A 6000-nucleotide genomic window follows, 5' to 3' on the forward strand; every position below is an offset into this window, starting at 1 on the left:
AGCAGTGAGGGGTTAGGTGCCTTGCTCAAGGGCACTTCAGCCTTACTAACTGGTCGGGGTTCAAACCAGCAACCCTCAGGTTACAAGTCCGAAGCGCTAACCAATAGGCCACGGATGCCCCCACACATTCGAGGTGTGTGTGTTTGTGCGTGTGTGTGAATGAGTGTGTGTGTGTCAGCAGAGAGAGATGTTGCTGGGCTTGACTGTGTGTGTGTCAGAGAGAGAGATGTTGTTGGGCTTGACTAGAGGTGTGTGATTCAGAGAGAGACGTCGATGGGCTTGATTGGAGGTGTGTGTGTGTGTGTGTCGGCAGAAAGAGGTAGAGAGAGACTGACTGACTGGAGGTGTGCTATAACGGACAGGTCAGCGTGACCCAGTCTCCTGTGCCAGCGTGAAGAGTTGCTCTCCTCATCCTCACTGCGTCTGCCTGGAGGAAAGAGGCTGGATGTTCTCCAGCACGTTTGTTAATCATTTGTTCTTTTTGCCCACTGCTACTAGTCTAAAGGGTAGAATTCTGCCCCACTGATCAGTACTACTGATAACATGATCACCCCGTCACACATTCACATTTATTCATGTTGTTGTCCAACGTGTCTTACAGTTTATTACAAGCGATTACATTGTCCAACGTGACTTACAGTATATTACAAGCGGCTACATTATTCAATGTGACTTACAGTACGTTACAAGCGGCTACATTGTTCCCGGAGCAACTTGAGGTTGGCCTTGCTCAAGGGCACAACGGTGGAAGCCGGGATATATAAAATCCTGTGAGCGTGTATTGTGGCAGATTGATTTCATGTTCAGAAGAGAAATGAGGTAACTAAAAGGAGGCCTATCATAGAGGGAGGACCATCCTACATGTTGGTATAATTTACAGTGATGAGTTCTAAACCCATCTCCAGTTATAAAACGTAGTGAACTGTGGTAAACTGCAAGTGATTTCAGAGTGGAAGGGGCTGCATGCATATACACAATGTCACCATAGTCTAGGACTGACATTATAGTTGCTTGGATAATGGTCATACTGCTTTCTAAAGAGAAGCAAGACCTAATCCTGTAAAGTGCACCTAATTTAATTTGTACCTTTTTTGTGAGATCAAGCACATGTGTTCTAAATGATAGTTTGTTATCTACCCAAATGCCCAGATATTTGTATTGAGAAACTTGCTCAATTTGTGTCCCATTTAGGGAACAAATGTTATAGTCATCAAGGTCACACTTTCTCGATCTAGTAAAGATCATACATTTAGTTTTTGCTTCATTCAGAACCAGTTTAAGATCTTTCAAGGATTTCTGCACAATTAAATGCACATTGAAGATATGACAGTGTTTGCTCTACAGATGGTGCATAGGCATAAAGGATTATGTCATCTGCATAGAAATGCACTTTACAATTTTCTATTGAAGCACAAATGTCATTGATATACAATGTAAACAACAGTGGCCCCAAAATTGAGCCCTGTGGAACACCATTATTTAGTCTCAAGACTTAAGTCTCAAGCAAGTCCAAGTCATTTTTTGTGCCAATGAAGCAAGTTAAAGGACAATTCCGGCGCAAAATGAACCTAGGGGTTAATAACACGTGTACCGAGTTTGTCCGTTCTCTGGGATATGTTTTCTTGCTAATCGAACGTGACCAGTTTTACCACAAACCACTAATTAGCGTTTAGCACTAGTCTTCGGGGCACACGCAACGTGAAAAGCTATTTCTATACCACTAACAAGGCTCCACGGTAGCATAATGAGGGGCCCTACATGTAAACCAAAGCATTGAGAACTGTACAGACAGTTTATTAAAAAGATAGTTTAGAAACGTAAACAGGCTGGTACCATCTTGGGAAAACAGTCACGTGACAATTCGGCGTTGGACTGGAGCAACGCGAGCTGAACTGTCATGTCACTGTTTTCCCAAGATGCACGGCGTTGGACTGGAGCAACGCGAGCTAAACTGTCACGTCACTGTTTTCCCAAGATGCACGGCGTTGGACTGGAGCAACGCGAGCTGAACTGTCACGTCACTGTTTTCCCAAGATGCACGGCGTTGGACTGGAGCAACGCGAGCTGAACTGTCACGTCACTGTTTTCCCAAGATGGCGCCTAGCGATGCGTGTGTGTGCTTGTGTGCGTGTGTATGTGTGTGTGTGTGTGCAGGTGTGTGTGTGTGTGTGTGTGCGTGCGTGTGTGCGTGCGTATGTGTGTGCAGGTGTGTGTGTGCGTGCGTGTGTGCGTGTGTGTGTGTGTGTGTGCAGGTGTGTGTGTGTGTGTGTGTGTGTGTGTGTGTGTGTTGGCAGCAGGATCCCTGTGTGACATGCTGCTGCTGTTTATCTGGTTACTGTGACCTCCCCTTTCTGCCCAGACATATTGATCCCCCCCACTGATGGAGAGATAGAGAGGGAGGGAGGGAGAGATGGAGAGGGGGGGGGGAGAGAGAGATGGAGAGAGAGGGAGGGAGAGATGGAGAGGGGGGGGAAGAGGGAGAGAGAGGGGGAGAGAGAGAGAGAGGGAGAGAGAGAGAGAGAGGGAGGGAGGGAGAGATGGAGAGGGGGGGAGAGAGAGAGAGAGAGAGAGAGGGGGGAGAGAGAGATGGAGAGGGAGGGAGGGAGAGATGGAGGGAGGTTGAAAAAAGAGAGAGCTGAAGCAACTCACAGAGACCTGAACTACAGCTACTCACAGAGACCTGAACTACAGACACCTGAACTACAGACACCTGAACTACAGCCGGCCACACAGGATTGGGGTGAGTGGGATTTTCCGTCGGGCATTCCGTCAGAGAGAGAGAGAGAGAAAGAAAGGAAGATGGAAAGAGGGATGAGAGAGAGAGGGAGAGAAAGATGGAAAGAGAAACAGTGAGAGGGAAGGAGAGGGAGAGAGAGAGAGAGTGAGAGTGAATGAGGCAGAGGCAGGAGTTTGGAGGAGACTAAGTACATGCTTAGTGACCACAGTCCTGCCGTAGAGAAAAGCCCATATGAAAAAACATGGCTTACAAAAGAGCAGAGGGTCTGTGGTCACTGTACGGCTGGTGAGGTCACTGGTGAGGTGTATGTATTCGTAGTGTGTGTGTGTGTGTGTGTGGGTGGGGGGGGGGGGGGGTGTTGTGTATGTATTCGTAGGCCTATAGACCCTTTGAACAAACATTCCTAAACGTTCCTGAGGCACAGAAAAAATCATTGAGCTAATGGTAACTTGGGGACAAACAAAAAGACAAGTTGTAGATAAAGTCGACTTTTGTAGAACATTACGCTGAAGTCCGATCACTGTAATTTTCATTTCAAAGTATCTGCAGGTTCTGAACAATTCAACCGGAAATCCTCTAGGAGCAGATAGATAGATAGATAGATAGATGGATAGATGGATAGATAGATAGATAGATACTTTATTGATCCCCATGGGGAAATTCAAGGGTCTCAGTAGCATACAGACATCACACACAACATGCACTTACAGCAGAAATGGTAAACTTAAGTATAAGTATAAACATATAACTAAACTCCACTGTACAATAAAGACAGAAGATAAGAAAACTGACAAAACTAAATACTAAATACACTATATAAATTAAATTAAAAAAGTCCAATGTGCTTGAGGGTGATCAAGCATAAGACGCTTGTAGTGACAGGGCCGGGACTGGTAAGGTGCTAAAGGGAGTGAGTGTCATGGTGAAGGTGCAAAAAGTAGTCCAACATTAGTCCAACAGTGCAAGAATAAGGTCTAGAGACCAGCATAAATAATATGGACAAATAGGAGAGTAAAGTATAATGTAGACAAGGTCAAATAAAAAACTATTTCAGTGCAAGAACAGATTGAAGTAATAGGGTTATAGCCATTCATTCATTCAGTATTGTAGCAGAAGCCTGACCGCAGCCATTGATCATGTGTGCTAATATAGCATGAAAAACAGTGTAGCAGTAAAACAGTAGTGAAAACATTAGGCTGTGGACATAGGCGTGCATACATAGACACTAGGTGGCGCTAAAGCACTAGGAAGTTTGCCCTTTATCAACGAAAATGCCCTTTTGAAACTTTTTTTTTTTTTTTTTTTTTTAATTATTAATATTATTAACATTTTACTGAGGTCGGTTTTGAAATGATCTTTTGAAAAACTGAGCCATTAAAAACGACTGAAACATTGCCCCGAAATGAGCCACCTCCTTGCGCACACCCGACCAGCCTATCTCTCTTTCTTTTGTCACGTGAACTCGCGCAGTCGCGCGCAGGGCACGCTAGATGCACAGCACCATAGCAGTTCAGTAAGCGTCTTCAGATAGCAGGCATGGTCGCTGACAGGCTGCTTCTCCCGTGCCCCATCAGCCATAACATACAGATCAAGCAAAATCTTACAGTTTGCCCTCTAAGCCCAACATGTAATAATTTTGTTGTGCAGTAAAATGTCTCATTCAGCACCAAACAAGCATTTTTGCCGACTGGTCACCTGATAAACTAGTTAGATGAAGCTAGATAAAGTTTTACGCTGTAGCCCAAATCAATGACAGATAACATGACGACCACATACAAATAATTTCGGTAGATTTTGCAAGTGTATGTGTTAAGAAGAACGTTCTCTGTTGTATATGTTTTGTTAGGCAACATGTATTAACACATTCATTTGTGACAGAAGAAACGGGAAGTTCCCCATTACCTGTGAAAAATGCCCATCTGCATTCATGTAATGACAAAAGTTAGTAGCCCACTATAACTCCTTCTCGTACTGTTTGGTCTCTTTATTGTCTTACAGATCAAGTAAAATCGTACAGTTTGCCCTCTAAGCCCAACGTGTAATCATTTTGTTGTGCAGTAAAATGTTTCATGGCCCCAGCAGTGGTGCAACTGGCTGGGGCACCTGCACCATCCGCCGGCGACCCGGGTTCGATTCCCGCCCCGTGGTCCTTTCCGGATCCCACCCCGACTCTCTCTTCCACTCACTTCCTGTTATTCTCCACTGTCCTATCAAATTAAAGGCATAAAAAGCCCCCAAAAATATTAAAAAAAAAATGTTTCATACAGCATCAAACAACTAAGCCTTTTTAGCCGACAGGCCACCTGATAAAGTTTTCCGCTGTAGCCCAAGTCAATGACAGATAACGTGAGGACGACCACATAGGCTACAAATAATTTTCGGTATAGTTTGCAATTGCAAATCTATGTGTTAAGACGAACGTTTTCTGTTGTATAGGTTTTGTTATTGTCTTAATTACAGTGCATGAAAATGCACTGTACTGTTCTTCCTAGGCAACTTCTTCTTATTATTATTACAGTGCATGAAAATGCACTGTACTGTTCTTCCTAGGCAACTTCTTCTTATTATTATTATTCCGCTTACCACTTTTTCCGTACGCTATTTCTCTTGAACAGTTTAACTTAGAAACTTCATTCAAACTTTGTTACGTAGGTCTTCAAACAGATTGGGTTGGTATGGCTTTTCAACTTTGAAACTTTAGCTAAGTAGCATGGTTAGCATGTTAGCATTGCTAGCACTGCTATAAAACATTAGCTAAGTAGCATGGTTAGCATAGTTAAAAATCTTAGCATAACTGCTAGCAAACATTAGAGCCATTCCAACTTTCAGTTATCGTCAAATATCTACCTATACACAGCCATTAAACTATTTGAATATCAACATTCATTAAACTTCCAGTCTGTCAACAACTTTTAAACTATTTACCTTCAACTTTTAAACGGTCTACTTTTAAACTATCATTAAACTATCTATTAAACTAGCTGTCTATCAACAACTTTTAAACTATCTACTGTCTATCAATAACTTTTAAACTATCTACATTCAGCTTTTAAACAGTCTACTTTTAAACTATCAACTTGTATTAAGCTATGCAACCACCATGTCTATCCTAGCATCACCGTAGTAACCATCTCTGTATTATCTGTTTTAACTATACATGATATTTTACATCACAACTTTAGCATTTTCATGCACTGGTAATTCCTTGGAATTGTATTTCTAGTTGTATATTGATTTACTAATTGCAGCACAAGTCAAATTTC

The 6000-nt window shown here is 42.8% G+C and overlaps 1 protein-coding gene across 1 annotated transcript in view; it reads left to right on the top strand.

Moving 5' to 3' along the window:
* Positions 1-2643: 2643 nt before the first annotated feature.
* Positions 2644-6000, top strand: part of esr1 (estrogen receptor 1) — a 48495-nt gene continuing 45138 nt past the window's right edge. The window contains exon 1 of the mRNA XM_042094933.1: positions 2644-2740. The gene's annotated coding sequence lies outside the window, so the exon portion shown is untranslated. The remainder of the gene's footprint in view (positions 2741-6000) is intronic.

This window comes from Alosa sapidissima, chromosome 6, assembly GCF_018492685.1.
Source record: "Alosa sapidissima isolate fAloSap1 chromosome 6, fAloSap1.pri, whole genome shotgun sequence".
NCBI lineage: Eukaryota > Metazoa > Chordata > Actinopteri > Clupeiformes > Clupeidae > Alosa > Alosa sapidissima.